Raw genomic sequence first — 17,258 nt, forward strand, 5'->3', positions numbered from 1 at the left:
ATATATATATATATATATGTATATATATATATGTGTGTCTAAATGGTTTGTTTATACCTATTTGTCTGCTTGTTTTCTTTCCTATTAGATTGTGAGCTCAAGGGGAAAGACTGTCTTTTGCCTCTTTTTGTATCCCTAGTGCTTATTTAGTACAGGCCTGGCACGTTGTTTTTATTGTTCAGTCATTTCTGACTTTTGTAACTCCATTTCATGTTTTCTTGGCAAAGACACTGAAATGGTTTGCATTTTGCTTCTCTGGCTCATTTTGCAGATGAAGAAACTGAGGCAAACAGGGTTAAGTGACTTGCCCAGGATCACAAAAGTCATTCACATCACATCTTCCTGACTCCTGTCATTCTGTCAGTTGTGACACCTAGCCCCATACTTGGAATATAGTAGGTCCTTAGTAAATGTTTTTTGTCTGACTTATAGACATTCAGGTAAAAAATATTCAGATAATTAAATGCTTTTTAAGAGGATTTTGGGACTCTCTGTTTTAACTTCTCACCTTCTCTTTACCATTTTATCTTACCTGCCAGAACTTTCAGTCCAATGATGTGACTCAAAGAATACAGGTCATTGGAGAAGAATGTTAATAGAGAATGTATTCGTTTATCTTAAGAAAAATAATTTTCATTAGCAAATGCCATCAGAAATTCTTACTACCTCAGGAAATGTAATTTCAAATACATGATTTCATTTTTAGGTACTATAACTGAATTCATGGGAGGAAGATAACCTAATTGATCAGTAAAGGAGGAAAATTCTATATTGTTTGTATCAATGAATTTCATGTTTTATTTGGAGGCCTAAATTCAAATTCTGACTATCCTATTTCTTAGCTATGTGAATGTAAGGTCCTTAATTTCTCTAAGTTTCAGCTTTTTTATCTGTGAAATGGAAGAAAACTTGTTCTATTTATATCCTCTGGTGTTATGACAGTTAAATGAGACAATGCACATAAAAGAACATGGTGATTTGCAATGTGCTATATACATAAACATAAGGATTATTTCTATTCTTTCCACAGTAATTCCTTTTATTTATTCTTAGGGTTTTTTATTTTTAATTTTGAAGACATTTATTGACATCATGTTTTTTTACATCGCAAGTTATCCCAAGTAGCACTCCCTTTTCCCTTCCCAGACAGCCATCTTAAATGACAAATAGTATTTAAAAAAAAAAAACCTTATCTTATGTTTTAGAATCACTACTGTATGTTGGCTCTAAGGCAGAAGAGAGGTAAAGGATAGGTAACGGGGATTAAATGACTTGCCAAGGGTCACACAGCTAGGTAGTGTCTGAGTCCAGATTTGAACCCAAGACCTTCTGTCTCTAGGACTGGCTCTCAATCCACTGAGCCACCCAGATACGCCAATTGATACATTATTTCTTACAGTACAATAATATTCTATTAAATTCATTGACCAAAATTTGTTTAGCCATTCTCCAATTGATGGACATCTACTTTGTTTCTAAAACTTAGCTATCACAAAAAAGCCCTGCTATAAACAATTTGGAATATATAGGATCTTTTTTTTCTTATTGATGGCTTCCTTGAGCATAATAAGCTCAGTAATGGGATCCCTGATTCAAAAGGTATGAACATTTTGGTTACTTATCTGAATAATTCCAAATTGTTTTCCAAAAAGGCTATATCATTTCCCCCTAACCCCCAAAGTCAACATGTATTTACACTGCTTTTTTCATGTGTCATCGCTCAAGACCTATTTCCATATTATTGATAGTTTTACTACAGTGGTTGTTTAGAGTTTACTTCCCATATCATGTCTGCATCAACCAATGTGTCAGTTGTTTTTCTTCTATGTTTCCACTCCTGTAGTTCTTCCTCTTAATTGGGTAGCATTCTTTTCCATAGATCCCTCAACATTGCTGCTAGAACAGAAGTCCATTACATTAGATTTTACCACAGTGTATCAGTCTCTGCGTACAATGTTCTCCTGATTCTGTTCCTTTCACTCTACATCAATTTCTGGAGGTCATTCCTTTTCACATGGAATTGCTCCAGTTTATTATTCCTTTGAGAAAAATAGTATTCCATCACCAAGAAATAACAGAATTTGTTCAGCCATTCCCCAATTGAAGGGCATACCCTTGTCTTCTAGTTTTTTGCTACCACAAAGAGCATGAATAAAAATATTTTAACGTCTTTTTCTTATTATCTCTTTGGGGTACAATCACAGCAATGGCATGGCTGGATCAAAGGACAGGCAATATTTTAGAGCTCCTTCGGTATAGTTCCAGATTGCCATCCAGAATGGTTGGATCAATTCACAACTCAACCAGCAGCGCATTAATGTCCCAATTTTGCCACATCCACTCCAACATTCATTACTCTCCCCTGCTGTCATTTTAGCCAATCTGCTAGGTATTAGGTGATACTTCAGTGTTGTTTTGATTTGTATTTCTCTAATTATTAGAGATTTAGAACACTTTCTCATGTTCTTATTTAAAGTTTTTATTTCTTTATCTGAAAATTGTCTATTCATGTTCCTTGCCCATTTATCAATTAAGGAATGGCTTGATTTTTCATACAATTGATTTAGCTCCTTGTATATTTGAGTAATTAGACCTCTGTCAGTGTTTTTTGTTATAAAGATTTTTCCCAGTTTGTTCTTTCCCTTTTGATTTTGGTTGCATTGCTTTTGTTTGTATAAAAACTTTTTAATTTAATATAATCAAAATTATTCATTTTATATTTTGTCATTTTTTCTAACTCTTGCTTGGTTTTAAATTCTTTCCATTCCCAGAGAGCTGAAAAGTATACTATTCTATGTTTGCTTAGTTTAATTATATTTTCCTTCTTTATATTCAAGTCATTATCCCATTCTGAATTTATCTTGGTGTAGGGTGTGAGATGTTGATCTAAACCTAATCTCTCCCATATTGTTTTCCAATTTTCCCAACAGTTTTTGTCAAATAGTGGATTGTAGTATAAAAAGTTGGGCTCTTTGGGTTTATCATACACTATCTTGCTGATGTCACTTACCCCAAGTCTATTCCCCTGATTCTCCCTTCTGTCTCTTAGCCAGTACCATATTTTGATGACTGGTTTATAGTATAGTTTAATATCTGGTACAGCTAAGCCACCTTTCTTCATGTTTTTTTTTCATTATTTCCCTTGATATTCTTGATCTTTTGTTCTTCCAAATTAACTTTGTTATAGTTTTTTTCTAATTGAGTAAGAAAGTTTCCTGGTAGTTTGATAAGTATGGCACTAAGTAAGTAAATTAATTTGGGTGGAATGGTCATTTTTATTATGTTAGCTCATCCTACTCATGAGCACTCAATCTTTTTCCAATTGTTTAGATCTAGTTTTAATTGTTCATAAAGTGTTTTGCAGTTCATATAATTCCTGTGTTTGTTTTGGTAGATAGATTCCTAAGTATTTTATATTGTCTAGGGTGATTTTAAATGGTGTTTCTCTTTCCAACACTTGCTGCTGTGATGTGTTGGAAATACATAGAAATGCTAATGAATTATGTGCATTTATTTTGTATCCTGCAACTTTGCTAAAATTTTGATCATTTCTATTAACTTTTTAGTTGATTCTCTAGGATTTTTTAAGTGGACCATCATATCTGCAAAGAGTGATAGCTTAGGCTCCTCATTGCCTATTTTAATACCTTCAATTTCTTTTTCTTCTCTAATTGCTAAGGCTAGTGTTTCTAGTACAATGTCAAATAGTAGAGGTAATAATGGGCATCATTGTTTCACACCTGATCTTATTGGGAACTCTTGTAATTTATCCCCATTGCATATGATGCTTGTTGATGGTTTTAGGTATATACTGCTTATTATTTTTTAGGAAATGTCCTTCTATTCCTATACTTTCTAGTGTTTTCTATAGAAATGGGTGTTGTATTTTGTTAAAGGCTTTTTCAGAATCTATTGAGATAATCATTTGATTTTTTGTTTGTTACCTTGTTGATATTGTGAATTATGTGAATCAACCTTGCATTCCTGGTATAAATCCCACCTGATCATAATGAATAACCCTCATGATCACTTGCTGGAATGTTTTTGCTATTATTTTGTTTAAGATTTTTGCATCTATGTTCATTAGGAAGATTGTTCTGTAGTTTTCTTTCTCTGTTTTTGATATACCTGGCTTTGCAATCAGTAACATATTTGTGTCATGAAAGGAATTTGACAAGACTCCTTATTTACTTATTATGTCAAATAATTTGAATAGTATTGGGATTAGTTGTTCTTTGAATGTTTGATAGAATTCAGTTGTGAATCCATCACATCCTGGCAATATTGTGTTAGGGAGTTCTTTGATGGCTTGTTCAATTTATTTTTCTAATATAGGATTATTTAAGTATTCTATTTCTTCTGCTGTTAATCTAGGCAATTCATATTTTTGTAAATATTTATCCATATCACCTAGATTGCTATATTTATTGCCATATAATTGAGCAAAATAGTTTTTTAATGATTGCCTTAATTTCCTGTTCATTAAAAGTGAGGTCTCCCTTTTTATCTTTGGTACTGTTAATTTGGTTTTCTTCTTTCCTTTTTTTATTAGATTTACCAGTACTTTGTCTATTTTGTCTGATTTTTAAATACCATCTTCTAGTCATATATATTAATTAAATAGCTCTTTTACTTTCAATTTTATTAATTTCTCCTTTGATTTTTAGCATTTCTAATTAAGTTTTCATTTAGGGATTTTTAATTTGTTCATTTTCTAATTTTTTAAGTTGCATGCCCAATTCATTAATCTCTTCCCTCCCTAATTTGTTAAGATTGATAAGACTCAGTGATATAAATGTTCCCCTTAGAATTGCCATGGCTGCATACCATAAGATTGGGTAAGATGTCTCGGCATTGTCATTTACTTCAATGAAATTATTAATTGTTTCTCTGATTTGTTCTTTCACTAACTTATTTTGGAGAATCATGTTATTTAAATTCCAATTAATTTTTCATTTGCCTCTCCATTTATCCTTGCTAATAACTATTTTTATTGCATTAAGATCTGATGGGTTTGCATTTATTATTTCTGCTTTTTTGCATTTGTTTGCCATGTTTCTATGCCCTAGTATATCATCAGTCTAATTTTTATAGGATTTCATTCACCTCTCATCTCTTTCTTATTTATTTTTTGGTTTGATTTATCTTGATCTGATAGGGGAGTATTTAGATCTCCCACTAGTATAATTTTGGTATCTATTTCATCCCTGAGCTCCAATAGCTTCTCCTTTAGAAATCTGGATGTTATACCATTTGGTGCATACATGTTGAGTACTGATATTTCTTCTTTGTTTATACTGCCTTTTATAAGGATGTAATTACCTTCCCTATCTCTTTTAACCAGATCTTTATTTTTTTTTACTTTGGCTTTGTCAGAAATCATGATTGCAACTCCTGCCTTCTTTTTCTCAGTCAAAGCCCAATAGATTTTGCTCAAGCTTTTCATTTTTATTCTATGTATGTCTCCCTGTCTCATATGTGTTTCTTGTTGACAACATATGGTAGGATTTGGGTTTCTAGTACACTCTGCTATTTGCTTCCATTTTATGGGTGAGTTCATCCCATTCACATTTAGAGTTATAATTATCAACTGTGTATTCCAGGACATTTTGATTCTCTCTCCTTGTCCTGCCCTTTCTTTTTCACTATTTCTTTCTGTACCAGTGTTTTGTTTTTCATCAGTTCTCCTGATCCCCTCCCTTATTGTACTTCCCTTTCTCCTGTCTCCCTTCTTATTCTCCTCTTATTCTTCTTTATGGTCTTTTTAAGCTACCCCCTCCACTCCCCCTCCCTACTTTTGCTCCCCTCCCCACCAGTCTTTTTGTTACCCTTCTTCTTCTCTATAGGGCACAAATCAATTCTCTGCCCCAATGCATCTGATTGTTCTTCCCTCTTTAAGTTAATTTCAATGCACTTAAGTATTAAGTATTTCCTCTATCCAACTTCGTTACCCTTTCACTATATTGATTTTCTCCCCTGTTCACCACAAGTACTTCTTTATGGAATATAAATTTACTCCATTTTGTCTCTTTTCCCATTTTTTAATATGAAATGTCAATACATATATATATATATATATACATATATGTATATATATATATGAAATATCAAGATATGTATAATCTTGACATTTCATCCTATACAGTTTGTCACTGTTCCTTCTAAGTAAACTTCTTTTAGTTACCCTGTTGATAATAACAATTTTTATATATTTACCAATATCTTCTTTTCTTCTAGGGATACAAATTAATTGACCTTATTGGGTCCCTTAAAGAAAAAAAATTTTTTTTTGTTCCCCCCACTCTCTTAGTTACCTTATGGTAATTCTCTTGAGTTCTGTGTTTGGGCAACAAACTCTCTGTTTAAGTCCAGTTTTTTTTCTTTATGAATGCTTGGAAGTCTTCAATTTTGTTGAATGACCATACTTTCCCCTGCAATAAGATAGTTAGTTTTGCTGGATAGTTGAGTCTTGGTTGTAGACCTAGTTCTTTTACTTTCTGGAATATTGTATGCCTTCTAGTCCTTCAATGTAGATGCAGCCAGATCCTGTGTTATCCTAATTGTGGTTTCCTGGTATCTGAATGACTTCTTCTTAGCAGTTTGTAATATTTTTTTCTTTTGTCTGGTATTTTTTGAATTTGGCTATAATATTCCTGGAAGTTGTCAGTTGCGGATTAAATGTAGGAAATGAACTCTGGATTCTTTCAATTTGCCCTTTTCCCCCTTGTTCAAGAATGTCATGGCAGTTTTCTTAGATAATTTCCTGTAGGATGATGTCCAACCTTTTTCTTTTGTCACGTTGTTCCAGTAGACCAGGGGTCAGCAACATATGGCTCTTTCTGCAGGAGCCATAAAGTAAATTTTTTTTCAGGAGCTGTTACAGGAGCAAGCACTGTTACAGGAGCTTGCACTGTGAGTACTGTATGGTTCTCACGAAATTACATTTTAAAAAAGGTGGCATTTATGGCTCTCATGGCCAAAAAGTTTGTTGAACCTTGCAGTAGACCAACAATTCTTAAATTTTAACTTGGAGATCTGTTCTCCAGATCTTTGGTTGTATCTATGAGGTGTTTTATATTCTTCTTGAATTTTTCATTTTTTAATTTTGTTTTATATATTCTTGCTGCCTTGTGAAGTCATTTGCTTCTAGTTGTTTAGTTCTCTTTTTTAAAGACTGAATTTCATCCCCGGTTTTTTGGTCATTCTTCCCCTTCTGGTCTGATTTTGTTTTTATATCATCTTCATTCTTTGCTTCATTTTTTAGCTGGTGAATTTTGGCTTTTAAGGTTTTATTTTCTTGTTTTAGTTCATGTATTTCCTTTTTCCAATCGTCTTCAGCCTCTCTTGATTGCTTTTTGAGCTCCTGAAGTTCGTGAGTTAATTGAATTTTGAGATCTTCCAAAGCCTGTGTCTAATTTGCTGGAGCTTACTGATCTTCTTCTATTTCATTTGCTGTTTTTTTTCACTTCCTGGAAAGAAGTTGTCAATTGTAATTTCTTTTCTCTTTTTCTGTTGTGTACTCATATTTATTTTTCCTTTTCTGTTCTGCTAGTTTAATCAGATGGATTTGATGTTCTTTGATAAAAGATCTTTCCTCAGCTGGCAATGGGGGTTTGTAATTACTTTCTCTGCAGTCTATGGGGGAGGGGTGTTGGAGTTTCCCTGCACTCTGATGACTTCTTGTCTGTCCAATTGATGGGATTAAGCCTGGACTACTGGATCAATCTATATTGCTTTATGTGCCCTGATTCTAAAACCTCAAGAGAGAAAAAAAAGGAGGGGGCAAGATGGAGTGTTTTTGCTAAGCTATCTAACAGTAGGGTCCCCCTGCTGTGTCCTGCTGTTGTTTTCTTTCCTTTCCAAGAGCTCTGTTCTCTATCTCAGTGTTGTAAAGCAAGTAGGTCTGATGTATTGCTCCATATAAGCCACCATCTTCCAAGTGTTTTTGCTGTGTTTCTCTGCCTTTCTCCTCTAGCAACCTCCCTGGAGACTGAGTTCAACTCCTTGAAGCTGATGCCAGCAAGGCCCTCTCTCCAGTATGGTGTGTTTGCCTGTCCAGAGATTTCAGGGGCCTCTGGAGACTCTGCATAGCCCATGGGGTAGAGGTCCTGGGATTCACTTTCTACACCCTGAGACCCAACAGTTCAAGAATTCAAGCCTTTTTCGTGGTGTACCTCTTGAGCTGTCCAGCAATAGGATCCCCCTGCTATGTCCTGTTGTTACCATTAGTCCTCTTTCTTCTCGAAGAGCTTTGTTTTCTGTCTTGGTGTGGAAAGGGTGCAGAGGTTTTAAGATTTGGTACGTCTAAGCTGCCATCTTCCCAGAATTATTTTGGCCAAAATATTAGACTGATATTGTCTTTAATATTCTACAGCATATTTTTGCATGCTTTTATGAGAACTGTTGGATTTTATAGGCAATTTTTAATCAAATCTTGGCAAAGCAAGTTCTAAGAGGAAATAAGTTTTCCTTAATTGAAACTAGACATAAAATCTTGAAGAAATTTATTTTCTTCACCTGCAAACTAAAGAATTATCTTTGTACCATATCTATCTCCTAAGGAGGTTCTAAGGATAAATCTTGAATTTTAGCTCCCTGAAAATACATCCCTCTGGACATTCCTCATTGAGCCTGGTATTTCCATATGTCATACTCGAAAGATTAACTGAATCGCCTTCAAAGGCAATCAGCAAGTTGACTAACATTTATTAGATATTTGCTATGTGCGAAATACATGCTAGGCACTTTGTATATGTACCAAAAAAATTAAAAGAAAGGAACAGTCTCTCATCTCAAGCAGCATACGATTCATGTTACATACGGATATTACATTTAAATTGTATAATTCCAAAAGACAAAAGGGTAAGCTTGCAACCCAACCTTCTTTTTGCAAAGAGGCAATGTGCTTTGAGTATGAAACAAGATATTTATTGCTTTGGACATGGTCAATACTGGCATTTATTTTGTCTTTAATATACATATTGTTTTGAGGTGGTTGTTATTTTCATCTTTCCCCTCTCATTATTGAAACGAGAGGAGGAAGTGAGAGAAAGACAAAATAATTTTTATTGAAAAAAATAATTTTAATCTATCGGTAATAATTTTATAATTTCAGGTGTGTTATACTTTCATGACTCTCTCTGAAGTTTTCTTGGCAAAGATACTGATGTGAATTGCCATTTCCTTCTCCAGCTCATTTTGCAAATGAGGAAACCAATGTAAACAGAGGTAAAGGACTTGCCTAAGTCTGCATAGCTAGTAAGTGTCTGAGGCCAGATTTGAACTTGGGCTCAGCACAATAAAAAGGATACCTCTTTACTATTCCACTCAAATGCATATCTGTCCTTTTTATTTATCAAATGCTTTTGTTTCAAATATTTACTATACATTATTAAAGAAAACAAGGGGGTATTTTCCCCGTGTTTCTTTTTTATTTATTGTTGTTTATTAGATTTTTTCTATGGCTAGAAGTTAAAATGTATTTCCTAAGGTTTTCATTTTGCTCCCAGATATGGCACAAAGAGCATGTAACTTAATATAGTTTCTTAAAACTCTCATTTTAATTTTAGAGAGAGATATTACTCCAGTGTAGTGCCTTAGCATGAAATAGAAATCTACTCCACACCACAAAAATAATCACTTTCAAGAACTACCTTGAGAAGCCTTGAAGGCTTCCTAGTGTGGCCAAGTAATTAATTCTGAATCCCTTGGCTCTTCTCAGATGAAATGAACTTAAATTGTCCAAACCACCCTTGGTTCAAGCTGTTGTACTAAGTGGATGACATTTCTGTTAGGATGTAATTTTACTTGTGCATAAATGGGGGCCTTTCTTTTCTGGGCCAACAAAGCCTTTAGGTTCTATCAGATAGATTTTGACAATTTATATGTGATCATTAAGGCCAGCCCAGGAAGAAATATGAAAAAGTCAAAATATGACTTTGGGTCACCTTTCGATATGTGCTCTTTCCTCCCTTCAGTGAAACATGCAGCTGGTCCTTCTACTAAAATTTCCTTTTTGACACAGACAATTTATAGTTTAGTGTGACTATAAATCACTATATTCTTTCTTCCAGAAGCATCTGCATTTATAGCAACAGATTGTCATTCTTATGTGGATTGGTGATCTCATCTGTGAGGTTGCTTCGTCCAGCAGGGCAAATTATAACCTGTGCATGTATTTTCACCCTCTTAAAATATTATCCATATTCTTCCACAAATTCTCCCTAATGGATGTGCTCAATGGGCTGGAGATTCTCCTCTATTAATATTTCATCGATACTAGCCAACTAGATAGAGAAATCAGAGCTTTGCTTTAAGGTGCTAATTTGAGGCTGCTGAAAGTATTTGTAGGTCCTTCAAGAGCCCACAAACACTTACATTTAACACCTAATGAGAAAGAACTGGAAGTTAGTAAATTGCAGTTTCTTTCCCAACACTACCATATGGGTAATACACTAAAGGTGTTTTTTTTCCCTACTTTCCCTCCACCAGACTTACTCTACTGATGTATGACATATGAAATAACTGAGGAAACAAAGGCTAGTACTTCTGAGCACATTGATTTATTAAGCAATACATTGGGATCTGCCCTCCTCAGATTGGCCCTGTACTCCAAATACAGGGGGAGTCAGATTTTTAAATGTTAAAAGAAGATAACAGAATATAAACCAGGAAACAAAATTAAAAGACTTTCTGAGTTAGTAGTAGAAGAAGAGGTATAATTTCCTATAATCAAGAAAGAGGTGTTCCACTCCCCACGGAAGTTTCTGCATTCTATCCAAAGAACAAGGAAACAGTAATGACCTGATATAGGGGCCAGTTTTGAAATATGATATATGGGTTTGCTTGAAATACATAATTATGAAAAAAAAATCTCTTTGCATCAATCGTTGAATCTGGCTAGATTTCTGGTAAACATAACTTTAGTTAAGGGTCTCTAAGCAACAGTAAAGCTGTTATAGTTTCCCAGCCACTCAGAGCTAGATTAAAATTATTTAAAAATGTTTCCTCACAATTCCCATAATTGAATATAGCTTTCTCACAAGATAGAAATTGGACTAGATTTATAATTGAATAGACAGGGAATGGAGGTAGATCCATAATTGAGTCACAAAATGGACTTAATGTAGTTTACTCAATTCCCATAATTATGTCTATGTGATTCTTAGAGAAGGGGACCACCTATAAATTACTTATTTACAAGCAAAATCATTAAGGTTTTTCATCTATTCATATTCAGAAGCATATAAGCCAGGTTACAGATCAAATGGATTAATTCGAATAAGAGGATTGACATACCACCAGGGAAATCAAGAAAAGTAGGCAAATACAAACATCACAAAACAAAAAGTGAAAGCAATAGAATAATGATCATCAATATTAAATAACAATTCTTCTTGTATTCTAGTAACCCATTCTCAGTATTCATTTAATCAGTACATTTTGTCTTGAGGTCGAGATGTCCCATGTCATTGTCTGGTTCTTGGAAATATCTTCTCCTGGACATTCTGGACTAGATCTCATTCTCAGGACAGTTATGAAGGGGACTATGCTTCTCTAGTCACAAATCACTTGTAGAAATTTCTAGATAATTATGCTAAAATTTGCCAGTAACAAAACTTAATACAATTTAATACAGTCTCTTAGATTGGATTTTTCAACAATTAGTTAACCATATGTGGTTAAAACCTGCTTAATTATTATGGAGCAAATTCGACTAAGAATAAAGCTAAAAGAAGACCATCAAATTAGAAAATCATAATTAACTTGATGTTTCAGAGCTTTTTTATTTTACATGTCACTTGCTGTTCCTTTCTTTAATGATTTAAAAATCTTTTAAAAATTAGGGTATAATTTGTGAAATCAAAACCTTTTTGTTTTCTAAAATTATCAGATGCTTTAAAATGGTGAATGAATTTCTCTTTTTTTGGCAATCATCAATGCAATTTTATAGTAAAATTCTTATTCCAATTTTGAGAATGTATTCCGAAAAAACATAATCAAAGCCTACATTTACACACTAGATACAATGGGAAGCCAATTATACACATAGTTGTAAATGCTAGAAAACATTATAATCCTGTTACTTTCTCAAAATGTACTATTCTATTTAATTACAAAAAAATACATTACATCATTGTCTTATTATTTTGTATAATTCCCTCTTAGGAGAATATCATCCCTATGTTATAATTTGACCACAAAACAGATTAAAATTATAAGATTCTTCATACTTGCATCCTACTATGGTAACCAAGAGATGTCGTGGTATCCATCTATTAGGTAATAGATTTAGTAGTGTACTTAGAAAATTTCTATTGCTTACCTGCCCTAATTATTGAGATTTTCTGTAAAGGGAAAGGAGAGACATTGTTAAAATGATGTCAAAATGCCTTGCCTCATGGGCACAGACTGATGTGTACATATATCTATAACAGAGGAAGAACTCTTTTAGCTCCTCTTGAGTTCAAAATTATCCTCAGAAACCTAATATGCATTTACATTTCATTACAGAAATAATAATTATAAATATATTAATAGTCATAATCAATATTTATATAGTGTTTACCATATGCTAACCAGTGTACTAAACCATTCACAGTTATAATTTTATACTCATTTTTTCTTTTTTTATTGATGAATTAAGAAAAAATTTCCATGGTTACATGATTTATGTTCTTTCTCTCCCCTCCTCGCATCCCCCTCCCATAGCCAATTAACAATTCCATTGGGTTTTACATGTGTTATTGATCAAGACCCATTTCCTTGTTATTGTTATTTGCACTAGGGTGATTGTTTAGAGTCTACATCCCCAATCATGTCCCCATTGACCCATGTGATCAAGCAGTTTTTTTTTTCTTCAGTGTTTCTGCTCCCACAGTTCTTTCTCTGGATGTGGCTAGCATTCTTTTTCATAAGTTCGCTCAGAAACATCCTGAATCATTGCATTGCTGCTAGTACTGAAGTTTATTACATTCAATTCTGCCACAGTGTATCCATCTCTGTGTACAATGTTCTCCTGGTTCTGCTCCTTTCACTCTGCATCAATTCCTAGAGGGAGTTCAAGTTCACATGAAATTCCTTCAGTTCATTATTTCTTTGAATACAATAGTATTCCATCACCAACAGATACTACAATTTGATCAGCCATTCCCCAATCAAAGGGCATCCCCTCATTTTCCAATTTTTGCCACTACAAAGAGTGTGGCTATAAATATTTTATACAAATCTTTTCCCCTAAGATCTCTTTAGGTTATAAACCTAGCATTGGTATGGCTGTGCAGTCTTTTAGTGCCCTTTGGGCATAGTTCCAAATTTCCATCTAGAATGGTTGGATCAATTCACAAATCCATTAGCAATACATTAATATCCCTTTTTTGCCACATCCCCTTCAACATTTATTACTTTCCTTTGCTGTCATGTTAGCCAATCTGCTAGGTGTGAGGTGGTACATCAGAGTTGTTTTGATTTGCATTTCTCTAATTATAAAAGATTTAGAACACTTTTTCATGTGCTTATTGATAGTTTTAATTTCTTTATCCAAAAATTACCTATTCATGTCCCTTTCCCATTTATGAATTGGGGAATGGCTTGATTTTTTGTACAATTGATTTAGCTCCATATAAATTTGAGTAATTAGACCTTTGTCAGAGGTTTTTGTTATAAAGATTTTCCCCAATTTGTTGCTTTACTTCTAATTTTTGGTGCATTGGTTTTGTTTGTACAAAACCTTTTTAATTTAATGTATTCAAAATTATTTATTTTACATTTGTATTTTTTTTTCTAATTCTTGCTTGGTCTTGAAATCCTTCCTTTCCCAAAGATCTGACAGTTATACAATTTTGTGTTCACCTAATTGATTTAAACTTTCTTTATATTCAAGTCATTTACCCATTATGAGTTTACCTTGGTGTAGGGTGTGAGAAGTTCATTTAAACCTAATGTCTCTCATAATGTTTTCCAATTTTATCAGCCGTTTTTTTTCAAATAGTGGATTTTTGCCCCAAAAGCTGGAATCTTTGGGTTTATCATGCACTGTTTTGCTGAGGTCATTTACTCCAATTCTATTCCACTGATTAATTTTATCCTCATTACCCTTGGAGGTAAATAGAGGTAAATTTACTTGCTTAAGGACACAACTAATATGTATCTGAAACAACTTAACTCAGATTTCCCTGCATGTCTTCAGCATTTTTGCTACAATTAATAAGAGAATACATTTCATCATATCATCTTTTATTTACCGGACAATTTTCAATTAAATCTGATCTGTATTTACACCCATAAAATCACAATCTCAATTTCCAAGGCACCTGTGATTTAAGATTTAGAGGCCAATTTAAAAATTTTCTCATTTTCAGATTCATGATAGCACTTTCAGCTTTCCATAATTTTTTTTTCCAAAAACTTACCCAAAGAGTCAAATCAATTGCTTTCTTATTCATACATTAGTCTCACCCTATTTATCACCAAGACTTTTCAATTTTAACCCTGGGTTAAAGATAGGAAGAGTTTTCATAGAGCAATTTCACATTTCTATCCCTGTGCTTTGGAGTTCATGAAATTCTAAACTTCTAGGGAAAATGCCCTCAGAATGATGTTTAAGGTTAAAGTACTATATTTCCTCATCATATTTCAAATTAACTAAATAACTAATCTTCACTCATTGTATTTCTTCTTTATAATTTAGCACAACATATTATAAAACCATAATTAATTACAATAGTGTTACCTTTCTGGATTTGTAAGAGGTTACAAATACATCATTTATTTCTAATTTTCTTTGGTGACCATGATTCAAATTTATTTAAGCAATTAATTCTGTTATATAAAGCTTCACAAGTTCTACTTAAGCCAAAAGACATTTTTTTTATTTCCTGATCACCTCCCTACCCCTTCCCATCTCTGTGAATATCTATCCCTATTATCTACAATAGATTCAAGTACCAGTTGATATAAGATTGAGGTAGGCAGTCCCTCATCAGTGATCCCTCTGGGACTTAAATTACCTCTTTTATTCTTTCTCTTTTCATGATGAGAAAAGGGTAAAAATGAGGCAAGCTGCAAAGGGCCTACCTAATCCCCACTCCTATCCCTCCATTCACTCTAGGATTACTTTCTTTTTTAATTCATTTTTATATGTCAAAACAATTTCCTATAATTATGTGTGGACATTTTGCAATTCATATTTAAGATAATAGTTATTATGATAGGGGTTGTACATGTCATCATATAATATATATTTAAATAGTTATAATGTTGAGAAAGTAGATATATATTGCTTATATGAGGAAAAAAATCTCATTAAGGAATTAAAGTGTATAATCATATACTTCAATCTGCATTCAGATTCTGTTAATTCCACTTTTAATGTAGAATACCTTTTCTCATCATGAATATTTTGGGATGTAACCAAACCTTCATTTAAGGAAAAATGTAAATCTCTAAATAACAAGAAAATAAGCAGATCAATTAATTGGGCATATAACCTAAAAAAAAAAAAAACTAGCAAAAAAACTAATCAAAAATCCCAAATTAGCACCAAATTAGCAAATCTCAAATAAATAAGCACCAAATTAGAAATATTGAAAATCAAGGGAGAGATTAATAAAGTTAAAAGAAACCCACTGAACAAAAAATAATGAAAATGTATCGACGGCCATTGAAGGAACTGTTGAAACCTAAAGCAGATCAAACATGCCATCTTCCACTCCATTTCCTTCGTGGGATTTTTATTTTATGTGTGATATGTGTCTTCTATCACAACATGAGAAATATGGAAATACATATTGCATGAAAATAGTAATGTAACCTATATCAGATTATTTACTACCTCAGGGACCAGGGAAAGGGGGAACAAAATAGGATGGGAGAAAATCTAAATCCTAAAATGTCAGAAAACAATTGTCAAAAATTATTTCTGCATGTAACTGAATGTATATATCATACATATTTTAAATATTCAAATATCCAAAGTTATTTTTATCAGTTAATAGAATCTGGAATCTCTAACATTTCATTCTTTCTTTTGTTGGTAACCATTACTTTTTGTTTTAGATTCAATACTAAATATTGGTTATGAAGCAAAAGAAGAATAAGGGCTAGGGAATTGCCTGGTTTAGCAGACAGTTTTGAGATATGTTGTTGTTGTTGTCAATGTAGTCGTCATCTTTGTCTCAAATGCATAATTGTGAAGGGAGTGAGGAAACTCTTTGCATCATTCTTTTGATCTGACTGTTTCTGGTCAATATAACCTACAGGTTAAGTTAAGGTTCTTTAAGCAATAGGTAAAGGTGATCCAGTTCCCCATCTATTTAGTGCAGGACTCATATAATTTAATGAAGTTTTCTCATAATTTCAATAATTGAATATAATTTTCTTACTAGATAGAAATTGGATTAAACTCTTAATTGAATAGAATGAAAACTGAGGTAGATACAAAATTGATCCACAAGATGGAGTCAGTGTGCTTCACTCAATTCCCATGATTCCCATCTTGCCTTCTCCAGAAATATTCCAGGATTTTTGCTAACACCGATAACCCATCCCCTTACTACACACACACATACTCATATAATGAATTGAATTAAAGATGAATCATTTTCAAAACTTATTCCAAAATTTTAAAAAATGATAATTATTGCTCTTAATAGTAGTACAACATAACATATTGATCTGCTGGTACATGATATCACCATATCGCTCAGCTACTACAATTTTAAATTAATATTAGACAACTTAAAATAGATAAAAATAATGATATTTTTCCATACAACACTAATATTTTAATAGCCTTTTCTTGATAAGAATCCTAAGATATATGTAATAACATTCTATCGTCTTCAATTTATAAATATTTAAATTGACTATTTTAGAAGCAAAATTACTCATTTACCATCATAGAAATATAGTATTGGAATCTAGATTTGAACCCAGGTCTTTTGATTCTAATCCATTCCAATTAACCACTCTGCCTCTATATTTTTTATATATTGCTATTTGGGTCATGAATTCTGGTATTTAATTTCCTTGTGTTTGTGTGTATAATATTTATAGGCATCATATATGTGTGCATATATGTATAAATAAAGGGAGGGAGGGAGGAAGGGAAGTAGGAAGGAAAAGGAAGGACAAGAGAGGAAGGGAGGAACAAAGAAGAAAGGAAGAGAGGAAGGGAGGGAGGGAGGAAAAGGAAGGAGCAAGAGAGGAAGAAGGAAAGAAGAAAAGAAAGAAAGAAAGAAAGAAAAGAAAGGAAAAAA

This window comes from Gracilinanus agilis, chromosome 2, assembly GCF_016433145.1.
Source record: "Gracilinanus agilis isolate LMUSP501 chromosome 2, AgileGrace, whole genome shotgun sequence".
In the NCBI taxonomy this organism is placed as follows: domain Eukaryota; kingdom Metazoa; phylum Chordata; class Mammalia; order Didelphimorphia; family Didelphidae; genus Gracilinanus; species Gracilinanus agilis.